The 14318-nt window shown below is 43.9% G+C and overlaps 1 protein-coding gene and 2 long non-coding RNA genes across 4 annotated transcripts in view; 1 reads left to right on the top strand and 2 right to left on the bottom strand.

Moving 5' to 3' along the window:
* SPOCK3 (SPARC (osteonectin), cwcv and kazal like domains proteoglycan 3) overlaps nt 1-14318 on the top strand; it is a 442183-nt gene that overhangs the window by 86711 nt on the left and 341154 nt on the right. The gene's annotated exons all lie outside the window — the stretch shown is intronic.
* The window catches only part of LOC309633384, a 545333-nt gene that overhangs the window by 341174 nt on the left and 189841 nt on the right, over nt 1-14318 (bottom strand). The window lies entirely within an intron of this gene.
* LOC309633833 lies at nt 1933-7216 on the bottom strand. Its single transcript, XR_014247711.1, has 2 exons — nt 6592-7216; nt 1933-6393 (listed from the first exon to the last, which is right to left on the bottom strand). It is a non-coding gene; the product is annotated as an uncharacterized lncRNA (long non-coding RNA).

Below are 14318 nucleotides of genomic sequence, written 5' to 3'. Positions count from 1 at the left end.
TCACGGGGGTGGCAGCTGGCGCTCAGGAGGATTCATTGACGTGACTTTTACAGTTGAAAACGCTCCATGAGCAATCATAGAACATAGACACAGTCGGGATAAATGAGACAGTCTCTCAACCTACAAACTATTCACAGGAACATTTCAACCCTAAACCTATACAGCCTTGTATTTACAGTGAGTAATAGGGGTATTTCAGGGTGTCATTGGACTGAATTTATTTAATTGAGGGTGAACGTGAGAGATAGGAGAAACTCCAACAGACTGGTAACCAAAGGAAAAGTAAGGAAATAATTATGTTCGATTTATAGGTGATTATGGAGATCCTCTGATAAGAAAGCTTTTAAATAAGATGTGTGAGTCTCATTCTGTTATATAAGCTTTAGAATCCCTTTAGCAGCTGCACCTAGCCAGTTTATATTTTGGATTAATTATAATCACATACACACGCAAAGAAACAGCACGTGCACAAAATGCTCGCTCAGCAGAACTCACAGAGGCTGGTGGAGAGGGGTTGCTGGAGCAAAGCCCCACCCACCTCCCGCCGTGACCCTGGCCTTGGGTGGCTCTGGGCTCCTGGCGTCCCGTGAGGGTCCTGGTTCTCTCAGCCTCGTAAGCCGAGCCCCAGCTTCCAGCCCAGTGTGGCCCCCCCAGCTGCCCCTGAGGAGGCGGCCCAGGGCCCTGCGGAGGGCTGGTGGGGTGAGGACGCCCCTGTGATGGGGCTTCTCTGAATTCCACCCCCGACCCAGGCCCACGAGCGGCACTTGAATTGTTACGTCTTCTGCCAACTTTTCTTTACGGCGGGTTTGCTCTTGTATCCACCTGCGCCCCGGGCTCGAGGTGGCCGTGGAAGCATTGACCCTGATCTGGAAGTCCGTGCCTGGTGGTTTCCTTCAATCCTTAGCACCACGATGGACTTAGCAACACATGTGCTCTCAGAGTTCTCTGACTTCTTCGCACTTTTAAAGTGGGAGCGATAGGAGCTGCTGTCCTGTGCATCTTAGCCGTAATTGGAATTGGCTTTGGGGTGGCACATGCGTACACGGTTTCCAGTTTTAGAAATTAAAATTAATATTGCAGTGAATTTTCTTATCATGTCTTTGGATGTATTTGTGTGTATGTACGTGTGCGTGTGTAGATGTGTGTGCGCGCACGCCTAGGTGTGTGTGTGTGTAGCTCTCGGCACATCTGTAGGGCTGGGATTTCTGAATCATGGACTGTCTCACCTCTGTTTTAATTGCATGTGTCTTGTTCTCCATGAGAGACTGTTACTGTTCTTACAGTTATGATTTATTTAGATTTATCCACATGTTTTATTTATTTATTTATTTATTTATCCACATGTTTTTTTTTCCCATTACTCTATTCCTTACTGAGTTGAGTACTTTTCTCTGCCATATCCTTGCACCTGAAGAACCACTTCTAGTCATTCTTTCCAGTGAGCGTCTACTGCTGATGATTTCACTCAGTTTTAGTTTGGTTGGAAATACTTATTTTTATTCTTCAAACCAAAGGATATGGGCATAGAATTCTTCTCAGCAGTCATGTTCTTTCTGGACTTTAGAGACGTTATTTTATTGTCTTCTGGCTTTTGTCATTTGAGTGGATAACAGTAAACTGTCAGTTTTGTTGTTACCCAAAGAAGGTTGAACTCCCAGTACCCCCCTTAGCTGCTCATTAGATCTGAGTTTGCTTCATCTTATGTTTGAGTTTTCTATACCTTAGATTTGAGTTTGCTTCATCTTATGTTTGCTTGTGTTTCCCTGCTTGGTGTCCATGATGATTCTTGAATCTATAGCATGATATTTTCACCACTTTTAGAAAATCTCAACCATTATTCAAGTATTATGTCAGCATCACCTTCTCTCTTTGCATTACAGTGGCATAAATTAGACCTTATTATCTGGACACCTGTTATATCTTTATGCTCCCTTATTTCTTTTCATTTTTAAAGATTCTTCTCGTGCTTCATTCTGGAGATTTTCTCCTGAAGTTTATTGCAGTCATCTGTTCTTCTTTTCCTAATCCGTGGATCAGTGATCTTTTTCTTTAAAAGGCCAGATAGTAAATATCGTATGCTTTTATAGCCTTGGTCACAACTAGAAAACTTGGCATTATAACACAACAAAGTCATAGCCAGAAGGTAACAAGATGGATACAATTTTGTTCCAATAAAAATTAATTACCAAAACCAAGAGTCTGCCAGATGTGGCCCACAGGCTGAGGTTTGCCAACCTCTTGTCTTAATATAGCCTATTGAATTTGTAATTTCATTTACTGTATTTTTTATGTCAAGAGTTTACACTTGGCTCTTTTTATAGACTCTAGTTCCCTGGTGAAATTCAGCATAATGCCAACTATTTTTCTGAGCATATTAATTATAATTATTTTAACACTGGTGTCTGATAATTCCAACATCTGGATCAACTCTGAGTCTACTTCTAGGGCCCGTTTTTCCTCTCGGTCACCTCTCCTGCTCTGCCTGTTTATTTTCTGCAGCTGGAGTGTTGGTGTGACCGACCGCAAAGGCTCTGGATGAGACGTCAACGCAGGGGGACGCGTCACCTTCCTACCACCAAGTGGGAGCGTCATCGAGGCTGAGCTTCAGTTCTTACAGAACTCGGTGTATTTCTGCTTCTCCGTAGATCCAGGGGTACTCTGTTTTCAGGGGTCCCAAGTGAAAGCCTTGGGAGTTGACCGCCTGCTCGCTGGCAGCCCCATCTGCCGCCATTTACCCCCCAGGCCCCCGTGGCTGCTGAAGGCTCCCCTGCATTCTCGCCTCTTCACACCCGGTGCTGTGGGCTCTTCTGCACCTGCCCCGCGTGGCCTGGTGAGGACCCGGGACCCAGAGGAGGTGTGTGCCCAGCTCCCGTGTCCTCTCTGCCTTCTCCTGACGGTCCTGGATCCTCAGTCTTGGCTGTCCGAGAAGCCTGGACACCTGGGTGTCACTTCCTTAAGAAACGGGGGGAAACTGTTCAGATTCTTGCTCCGCTTCCCAGCGTCTCTGTCGGTTTAGAGACAGACGCCGGCCTGTGGGAGGTGAGCCCTCTCCCAGCACCTGGACCCTGCCTCCCTGGCCCACGGCTGGGTCTTCAGTACCTTCAGATAATGTTTGTTTTTGTCCTTTGTTGGCTTGTTTGATTGACGTCTGGCTTCCCTGGTTTGCTTTTAGAGGGCAGCTGTAGGCTGGTCCAGCGTTCCTGGGGACGGACGTTCATCTATTACTCTTTAGTCTCTGGGAAACAATTCAGAGCGGTCTCTTCTCTTTCCTTCGTTCTGCGCAGGTTATTTTCAGTGTTCTGTGTCACGGTCCTTCTCTGCATGGTTCTCCCTTGCTCTGGGTCTCAGGATGTCCTGCAAACTGCATTTCCCACACTCTGTGGTCTGGCATCCAACTGGGTTTGGAACAGGGGGTGGGCACCCCCAGGGGACCCGGCCCTGCGGCTGAGAGGCCGTCCTACCCTCTCCTTTCATGGACAGACGCCTGGTCACCCTCCGGCCAAGGTCCTGGGGGTGGAGCCCTCCCGGGGTCTGGCTTCCCTTCGTCTCTGTGCCCCCATCGTGCACCGTGTGTTTAAGGAGGTGATGGGTTTCCCACTGCTGCTTGAACCTTGTTGCGTGACCACCCTCAGCTGTGCCCTGAATCCCACCATCTCCTCTCTGCAGAGCCTCCTGGGTAAGGTTTTATCCGTTAACCCTCTGGGTGTGCCTCCTCCTCACACCCTGGCTGGTCTACGTGTTCATCCTAATCTGCGTAATTAGAGGGTGCGCTGAGGGTGGATGAGTAGGGTAGTTAAGGTTTTGCCCAAAAGTCAGGACTTGTAACTTACGCAAACGTGTATTTGACCGAGAGTAAAACCTGAAAGATAATAGTGAACATTTCATGAGGTTTCCCCAAATGCAAGTGTACCTTAGCGTGAATTGTGCAGCTAGGAGACACACGATTGAGAAACACACGCTGGGTTATTGTGTAGAGCGAGGTCTGCAGAGTTTTTAGGTGAGACCGAGTAGCGACATCACAGGGATAAGTCGGTAGATGAGTGCGCGGTCTGGACCGAAGAGGGTGGAGAGGCATCCGCTGGCTTGGGCGTGTCAGCGTGTCGACCTGGAGTCTTTCCACCCCTGCAACCACCCGTATGGGATTTGCGGTTCCTCCCCTGACACGCTGACCTTTTCACATGGATTCTTTCTACCTGCTGCGAAGATGCAAAATCGATATAATCTAGCAGGCAAATCACTTGATAGTGGACTGGCCTGAAAATAGGGGAGAAAATCTCATTACTCAGTGTCCTTGGGTGTGCTGATAACGTGTATAAGACAGGTGCACAGGCCACTGATGCAGTTCTTCTTGATTTATACTCACAGATCTGGTACATGAGCTTTATTTTACGAAGAGCACAGAATCCAGGGAGCAGGGATGTGGGGCTCATTTCCGACAACATCTCTCGATGATGCCGCATGGCATTTCTCTTTTCCTTCGAAAGCAGCCTTGAGAGATACCCCCGACCCTCATTTCTCCATCTCGGTGTTTCACCTGACATAGAGGGGTCGCGACCAGGTCTGTAATGGAACCGTTGTCACGGGGTGATGGGAGGGGATGGAGAGCCTTGGACATTGCCCGTCCCGATTCCATCCTCCACCTCCTGTGGAGACAGGCGAGTCCTGTGACGCATCACCGCAACCCTGCAGCCCTGGGGTTTCCTGCCAGAATCCCGGGTCTCGTTCACGAAAACCCAGCCAGTTGTTCCCTTCCCTTGGGAATAAAGGTGGGCGTGTTGGCAGAACCCCTAAGTGAGAGCAAGTCAGTAGCCCTCAGTTTATCAGTTAGCTAACAGACCACTGAAACCTGTATCAATCTGTATAAAAACCAGCTGGAGATCTTGGAACAGCCCTGCAAAATCTTCTTTGGAACCCTGAGCCCTATTTGCAGTTGCCTGTTCCACGTCCTTAGGGAACAGACTGGGGGGGATTCATAGGATTTGTGTGTTTGCCGAAACCATATTTTATTCAGATATGCTATGTGGTAATAGTTATCAGGGGTGATAAAGCATATATACTGATTTAAGATGCTAGTGCATTTCCTTTTGATTATTTCACCAAAGGTTTTAAAAGTTACTTTAAAAAATAGCGGCAATATTTTTTTTTATAATCCATTGTTATAAATCTGGGAATCAACCTTGGCAACGGGGTAATTTTAAAAATTTACAGCACACTTTGCCTTTCGGCAGCTGCCTTCGTGGAGCTCATCTGTGATACTTATATGACAGACTCTTAAAATGTGATGAATTAATGTTAAAAGATGAAAAGTTGAGGTTTTCATTTGTAGTGTCTGGTTGGAAGCTAGTCTCAGATTTGAAAAATTGGTATTTAAAGAATTAAGCAGGTTTTATCTAGAATAATGTATTGTTATAGCTTCTTTGGAAATTATCCCAGGAACAGGGCAGGTGGGCTGGTTGGAATGGTTCTCTCATCTGGTGCTCCAGAGAGTTCGCTGAGACAGTTCTCGTGGCCGTGATGTAAAAATGTAAAAACGCGCTCGAATAAAGACCAGTCATTCATTTCAACTTTCAGTGGGAAAAAGTGACTGGTGTTGGTATTTAAATTATGAAAATATTTCAGAATTGAACTACAATTGGAAATTATGTTCTTTTTAAGAAGACTTTATTTTTTAGAGAAATTTAAGGCACACAACAGAATTGAGATGAAGATACAGAGGCTTCCCTAATACCTCTGTATCAACCATCAACATCAATATCAACATCCCCACCAGATGGTACATTTGTTCCAATTGATGGACCTACAGTGACACATCATCACCCAAAGTCCATCGTTTACTTAGGGCTCACTCTTGGCGTTTCATGGGTTTGGGCAGATGTATAATGATACGTATCCATCACTATAATATTAGAGAAATTATTTTCACTGCCCTGAAAATTCTCTGTGCTCTGCCTGTTCAGCTTTCCTCCCACCAAACCCCTGGCAACCACTGATCTTTTTGCTGTCTCCACAGTTTTGCCTTTTCTAGAAGGTCATATAGTTGGAATCATACAATCTGCAGCCTTTTCAAACTGACTTCTTTCACTTAGTCATATGCATTTAAGGTTCTTTCATGTCTTTTCACGACTTGATAGCTCATTTCTTTTTAGTGCTGAGTCATATTCCATTGTCTCGATGGACGTATCAGTTTATTTATCCATCAACTACTGGAGGACATGTTGGTTGCTTCCAAGTTACGGAAATTATGAATAAAGCTGCTATAAACTTACACATGTAGGTTTTTATCTGGATATAACTTTTCAGCTCTTTAGAGTAAATACCAAGGAGCACAATTGCTGGATGTGTGATGAGAATGTTTAGCTTTCTAAGAAACCACCAAACTGTCTTCCAAAGTGGCTGCACCATCCTGCATCCCCACCATCCTGCATCCCCACCATCCTGCGTCCCCGCCATCCTGCACCCCCGCCATCCTGCGTCCCCGCCATCCTGCACCCCCACCATCATCCTGCATCCCCACCATCCTGCATCCCCGCCATCCTGCGTCCCCACCATCCTGCACCCCCACCATCATCCTGCACCCCCGCCATCCTGCACCCCCACCATCCTGCGTCCCCACCAGCAGTGAGGAGAGTTCCTCATGCTCCACATCCTCACCAGCATTTGATGATGTCAGTGTCTGGATTTTGGCCGTTCTCATAGGTGTGTAGTGGTATCTCATCATTGTTGTTTTTTTCATTTCCCTGATGACAGCTGATGTGGAACATCTTTTCATGTGCTTATCTGCTATCTGTGTATCTTCTTAGATGTTTGTTAAGATCTTTGGTACATTTTTTAATCAGGTTGCTTATGTTCTTTATTTTTGAATTGTAAGTATTCTTTGTATGTTTTGGATAACAGTCCATTATGTCTCTGTGTCTTTTGCAAATATTTTATCCCAGTCTATGGCTTATCTTCTCATTCTCTTAACATTGTCTTTTACTGAGGAGAAGTTTTTCCTGTTAAAGAAGTTCAGCTTATCACGTATTTCTTTCATGGATTCTGCCTTTGTTATTGTATCTAAAAGGGCACCACCATACCCAAGGTTATCTATGTTTTCCCCATTACTTTCTAGATATTTTATAGTTTGTGTTTTACATTTATGCTACTTTCTAGGAATTTTAGTTTTTGTGTTTTACATTTAGGTCTGCGATCCATTTTGAGTCAGTTTTGGTGAAGAATGTAAGGTCTGTGTTTAGATTATTTTTTTTGGTAGGAAAATATGTTCTTGCTTTAGCAAATTTTGCTATCTCCCTTAATGCTTTTATTTATGTGTTTGCATTTATGTATGTTTCAGTTAAGAAATTTTCACCATTTTTTAGTTTTGAAATTTTTTCTTTAAGAATTATTCTTAGAACATGTTCTGTGTAACCACTTTTAGAAATATCAGTATATCATTTATGTAAGAGAAAAGTGAGCAACATTAATTATTTTATATTAAATTATATTTAGATTTCTTTAGCCTTGTAAGTGGTCACTAGCTTATTATGAAATAAAGTATATTTGTATGCCATTCTGAAACATGGTTATTATAAATATTTGACATAGATACTCCTGATAATTAAAGTTTTTTTAAATGAAAAAGGAAGCCCTCTCTCACCTGAGACAATAAATTGTAAAATGCCACTGATAGCACTGACATTCATCTTTATTCAGGGGAATATTCATTAGTAGTTAATAATGTCATATTGGAAGAGTTTTTTTAAAGTATTGTTTAACTGTTTAATGAAAAGTTGCCTGGAATTTTATGCTGTATTTTAAATATTTATTTTATTGATTAATTGATTGATTGATTGCTATGTTGGGTCTTCATTTCCGTGTGAGGGCTCTCTCTAGTTGTGGTGAGCGGGGGCCACTCTTCATCGCGGTGCGCGGGCCTCTCACTGTCGCGGCCTCTCTTGTTGCGGAGCACAGGCTCCAGACGCGCAGGCTCAGTAATTGTGGCTCACGGGCCCAGTCGCTCCGCGGCATGTGGGATCTTCCCAGACCAGGGATCGAACCCGTGTCCCCTGCATTAACAGTCAGATTCTCAACCACTGCGCCACCAGGGAAGCCCCTATGCTGTGTTTTAGAATTTATTCCTTCTTCCTGTCTGTCAATGCATTTGTTCTTTCAACATTTATTGAGTACTTCCTTACCCATAGTCGGGGGTCAGTGGATATGTGTATTGTGGATAAATGATTAAATAGAACGCAAACGAAGGTATTGTGCATTCTGTCTTTGATGGATACTCACTGATCCTGCTTTCACTGAAGTCTTTCATTGGCCTGCCCGTCCTTACACTGGGTTCCTTACCTGGAAGTTAAGGAGTCGTAGGACTAAGAGATGAGGGTCCCGTCTCTCTCTGTGTGTGTGTTCCTTAAACAAAGCAAGATTTTAAAAGACATTTTTGTGCCTAGCACACTTTCTAGCCTAAACGGAGGTACAACTATCATGGCTGGAGTTTGTGGAATATCTCCTATTTCTTTCTGTTTGTCTGTTATTTTTCTGAGAAATAGAGAAAAACAGGTCGCGAACTGAGTAAGGATGAGGGGGAGGAGGTTGAGGAGACATGGTCTGAGATGTTCTTCCAGGGATGCGGGGAGGGAGTGACCAGGGAAATGGGTGCTGGGTACCACCGAGTTCCCTCCTGATGAGAGATCCCGAATTGTGTCAGGGCTTGCACGGTTGTGTGCTTTATGCAGCTTTGTGGGTTCAGACCCCGAGGAGCTGGAGATTTGGCTTAAACCAAGAGTGGGATTCATGCAAGCACATCCTGTGAAGGGAGCGAATTGTGGGTGTGTGCCCAAAAGAAATTAAAATAATTTACTTAGGAATTTAAGCTGGTAAGGCTAGAGAGGAAGACGTCAGGGGTGGGGGTGATAAGGAACGTTGGACACGCGGTAGGAGTGATGGGTTGAAGGTATAGGTGGCCCGAGACCATTTGCTGCTGGGCTTTCTGGAGGGAGGGAAGGGTGCTGGTGAGGGGGTGTGTTCGGCTGCATTTTGAAAGCAGTGGCCGCTGTGGGCAGTTCTGTGCTCCCGAGAGCGGCTGGGGTTTGTGGGCGTGCAGCCGCTGAGCAGAGCAGGTGGAGGAGGTGAGACGCAGGGAGGGCCCTCGGCGCGGGTGCTGGCACCGCCCAGCCTTGTGGCGGGAGGAGCTGTGAGCAGTGGCCACTCAAAGCCTTCAAGGAATAAGAGGAAAGAAAAAGGGGTCCAAGAAAAGAAAGATGATCGTTAGGTAGGAGGATGGTGAGTGCATCCTGAAGTTGTGGATTCAGAGCTGGTACCTTGTAGGAAGGAGCGGGGAGGGCGTGTGGTCTTAGAAGTGACTGCCAGGCCTTGTGACAACTCCTGAGACCCGGAGGGACGCTGACCCCACGACCAGGCCTTTGTGCGCACAGTTGGTGGAGAAAACAGCCACTGCCTGGGTGGACTTAGGGGGAGATTCTGCTGAGGCTATGGAGACGAGGGGCTTAAAGGTCAGCAACTTCACCAAAGCCTGAGCGTGAGTTTAAACATCACCAGGTGGCAGTTTCAGGGGGCGTGTGTAGGGGCACGAGCTAACTGCGGGGGCTTTGAGACTGATCATACTGCCTCAAGGGATTAAATCCTAGAGGGTCACTATGCGAATGGCAGAAACCACAAAGATTTGGTTAATGGGGCAACATACCCTGTTTCTCAGAAATATGTTTTAGAAATAAATTCCATTGGTTGCCCGTTTGGGAATCATTTGGTTTGGGAATAAAATAATCTGACTGATGGACGTGTTGCTTCGCTGAGATCCTCTTTTCAAAAATTAGCCAACATTTAAAGAATTAGTACACAGTGAAATAGAAACAGTAGACCTTTCTGAGAATATCTTAATTTTTTATTAGAAGCAAAGTCATTGCTTTTGAGTTGATATTTCATATCTTCTTTATATCCTAATTATTTCTGCAGACTCTTGATGCAGAAGGATTATTGGGTGGGTGGGTGGATGAAGTTGACTTTCTGTTTACCCTCTAGTAAATCTGAGACATGGTTTTCTGACAGTTAGCAGGGCGGTGTTTGTGTGTGTGAGAGAGAAGTGACAGGAGCACAGGATCACTCGGGGTGTTTCTCTGAGCGCAGCAGGCAGTGAGAGGTTGCTTGGAGCAGGAGAGAAGATGGGCAGCTCCTGAATAGAAGAACCGGGGACAGGACGTCAGGCAGTCCGAGAGAGAGAGAGAGAGAGAGAGAGAGAGAGAGAGAGAGAGAGAGAGAGAGAGAGAGAGAGAGAGAGAGGGAGAGGGAGAGAGGGAGGGAGGGAGGGAGGGAGGGAGAGAGAGAGAGAGAGAGAGAGAGAGAGAGAGAGAATGAATCTAACAATAGCTGCCTGTGTTCAGTGACACTGGAAACTCCTGAGAGGAGACGCCTTGGCAAAATACACCTCGGGGCACATTGTTTATTGATGGAAATAAAATATTTCATAAGAAGTAAGTTGATAGTAGGAATGTGGTATTGACTGCTCTTGGAAAGGATAGATTTATATTTCAGTAGCACAGGCATCAACGGATACAGAATATGAGGATAAATAAGCTTCTGAACACATTATAAGACAGAAAGAAAGGCTGGGGTGATCTTAGGTTATACTTACGGTGGGAGCTCAGAGCAAACTACAGAACTGAGTGTCATGAGAAAGAAATTAATGTGTCAAATTGCACTTCAATTTTGTTAAGATCTTCAGCTATTTTCAAAGTGATTTTGAATATAGTAGTGAATGTCATTTTCTCTGTGCAGTAATAGGTGAATCATTCAAATAGGGAAAGTTTAAACATAGAGCAGGAAAAATGGCAGGCAGTGGCAACAGGATTTAAGTCCATTAAATGCCAACCCAACACTTTTCATAAATGAAAAGAAAAAAAGTGGAAAGAGGTAACAAATGCTTAATGACCAGTTTGTGCAACACTGTTGGTTTCAGGGGGTAAGGGAAAGGACAAACTCTGATTAAGAGAAGCTTTAGACTCATGTAAGCTTACAAGAGAAGCATAAGATACAGTTTTTGTGTGGGCCACCAATTCCTGAGCCTTTCCAAGGTCCTGTAGTCAAATGTGTTTGCCTTTCATCAACTCCAGCCTCTGCAGGGTTAAGGTTCCATGTATTTCTGATCTGCTGAGTCGTATATCACATGTGCATCTAATTTCCAACTAACAAAGTTCTGTTGATATATCTTGTCTGTTCTGGTCTACAGTATAAGTGTCCTTGTATGTTTATATGTTTGTGCCTTTACAATCATTTTACTAGGAAATCAGGAAACATATGCTTCATTAAATCGGCCATATTTAATTCCAAGTACTTTTTAAATATATAAGTAAAAATGAATTAAAATGATAAAACTATTTACTGACAAGTGAAGTATTGAAATGCTGCAATTTATCTTGGTTTCAAGACATTAACCTAGATTCACAATTATAATTATATATTTTAGCTATGGGAGGAAGAATAAAAATGACTGGGGAAAAATCCCTAAGAAGAATCAAAAGCAACTATTCTATTTTACTCTTTCAGAAAATAATTATTATAGGTATTCTATGGGAAGAACTTTGTTGATTTAAAAATTATGAAGATGAATTATACACTGATCATGCCTTCTAGGGAACATAAAGTCTAAAGTAAAAGACATAATTTGCGAGATAAATAACCATAGGACTTGGTAGAAAATGAGCCTTGCATCAGAAAGTGATGGATAAAATGCCCTGGGAACTTAGGAGAAAGAAGAGGAGAGTTTTTTTTCTGGGGGATCTGAAAGGCTTTATGGAGAGGTTGGCCACTGAAGGTTTTAGAATTTGGAGTTGGTTTGGGGCCAGTACACAGCTTTGAAGAGATGTACTGAGTGAGAGACAGAACATGATTAGACTAAAATGCTGGAAACAGGAAACCCAGCTGGGTTAGAGGGTCAGAAACAGAGTGAAAAACAGTGTGGGAAAGCAGTTGAGCTTGGTTATTGGTTCTGTAACCGTGAGGAGCTTTAGGGATTTTCAGCAAGGCTGTGAGATGCTAAGAGCTGAGCATCGAGATCAGTCCTGCAACTGTGAATATTTCACTAAGGGGGGAATTACTCTTGAAAATTTTACAAGTCAGAAAAATGGAATTTATTGAAGTAAATGCAGTGTAGGTCTCCATCTGTGGAGCCAGGAGCCCCTGCGCCATGAACTGGTAGGAAACTTAGATGGTAATTGAGACAAATTTCTGGAGGCTGAATGCAGACCAGCAGGAGAATGAGAGAACCCTGTGGGTCTGTGTCTGGACGGGGGATGGCTGTATTCTGTGCTCTACTCACATGCCCAGAGCATTCTCCAGAAGAAAGACGTGGTCTCCAGGGGAAGCGACTTTATCGAGGCTCTGGGATGAGGATTTACTCTCAATAATGGAGTACCCCTCCTAAGGGGAAGGAAAGCCCTACCACCGGAGAAGCAGTTGTGAAGGTCACAGCCCAGAGACACAGACACACCGAAACACTCAGATTTAATCATAAGGGAATAGAGGGCTTCCCGCCCACAGCTTCCCATCACACCAGCAGGGTCTGTATAACAGCAAGGTTACAGCAGAACAGATGCAGGACAGACTCTCTGAGGAGGAGTATTGAGGGAAATCAAAGTCAGGAAGGACCACAACAGGGAGCTGGAGGAGAAGTGATACAGATGGACAGAGAGACATGATAAAGTGGAATCTTTTAAATGCTCAAATAAAACCAGAGAGGGCAGAAAAAAAGAGGGGTTAAAAATAGCAAATGCAACAAATAGAAGGGAGAAAAATGGTAGCTATTGACCTAAGACCCAACCATATGTTGTTTATAAGAGACTCACTTTAAATACAAAAACTCAGCTGGATCACACGTCAAGGGAAGGAGAAAGATATGCCATGCTAACCCAATCAGATCAAAGCTGGAGTAGCTTTATTGATTCTGGAAAATTCAAATTCCAAACAAAGAAAGATAGCAGGGATAAAGAGGAGCATTACATAACAATAAAGGGATCAATTTTCCAAGAAGACATAGCAATGCTAAATGTGTTGGCACCTAATCAGAGTGTCAAAATGGCACCTGAAACCTGGGTTCCCCTCTTGGTGGGTGTTGAGCCAATAGACATAGCCAAGGCAAAGACTGGGAGAAGGAAGGATTTATTACTTGCAGCAAGTAAGGAGAACACCTGGGATCTCTCCCAAAGCAGTGTCTCCCCAACAGCAAAACTGGGGAAGTTCAAAGCTAAAGGTGCATGCATATTCATGAGGGGGGTTGAGCAGGGGAGAATTCAGCATAGAGTTGGGGCAAAGGTCAACTGAGTCCAATCTTTAGTTGATTGAAGTCAAGAGGTTCAACATCATCATTCCGTCCTCCACCTGGGAGGGAGCCTGAGTTCCTGCAGAATTGTAGCACATGTTCTGTACATCCCTTGAGGAACTCAGACTGTTTTATTGCTGAATGATTGTTTCCTGACTGCTTTTCCTTTATTCCTGCATTCCTTTGTTCCCTTAAGATCATTAATTACTGAGACCTGTTCAAGGGCAAGCACTGTGTCCAGGCTCAGATCCCAAAATGGCTTCGGCCAAAAATGGCTTCTCTTATGTCAAGAAAGCCATGCCTGGTTCTCTCTCCCTGGGGACCACTTACCCTATCTGGTTACAAAAATACGTAAAGCAAACACTGATGGATATGAAAGGAGAAATAGATGAACCCATTAATATAGTTTATGACCTCAAAACCCCTCTTTCAGTACTTGATAACTAAAACAGGCAGAATATCAGCAAAGATATAAATGATTGCACAGTCCTGTCAATCACCTTGTTGTAGTTGACACTTGTTAGAAGTGAGCATTAAACTGCAGCAGAGAACTCACTCTTCTCAAGCTCACAGGGAACCTCACACCCTGGGCCACAGAACACAACTAACAGATAACTAAGAAATAGAAATTGTACAAAGTATGTTCTCACAACACAGTGGAGTCAAACTAGAATTCAGTAACAAAACGATAACTGGAAGTTCCAAAATATTGGGAGAATAAACAACACATTTCTAAATCTGCAAGAGAAATTTAGAAATACCTTCAACTGGGTGAAAATGAAATTATAATTAATCAAAATGTGTGGGATGCAGCAAAAGAAATGCTTACAGGGAGGTTCGTAACACTAAACACCTATATCATCAAAGAAGAGAGATCGAAATGCAGTCATCTAAGTCTACACTTTAAGAAACTAGAGAAAGAAAAGCAATGTAATCCCCAAACAAGTAAAGAATAATAAACATTAAAAATTAGAGTAGAAATTAATAAAATTGAAAACAAGAAAAT

This window comes from Balaenoptera borealis (assembly GCF_965194805.1).
Source record: "Balaenoptera borealis genome assembly, chromosome: 8".
NCBI classification, from domain to species: domain Eukaryota; kingdom Metazoa; phylum Chordata; class Mammalia; order Artiodactyla; family Balaenopteridae; genus Balaenoptera; species Balaenoptera borealis.
The sequence above is the reverse complement of the archived record's forward strand: the minus strand, read 5'-3'. Positions and strand labels throughout refer to the sequence as shown.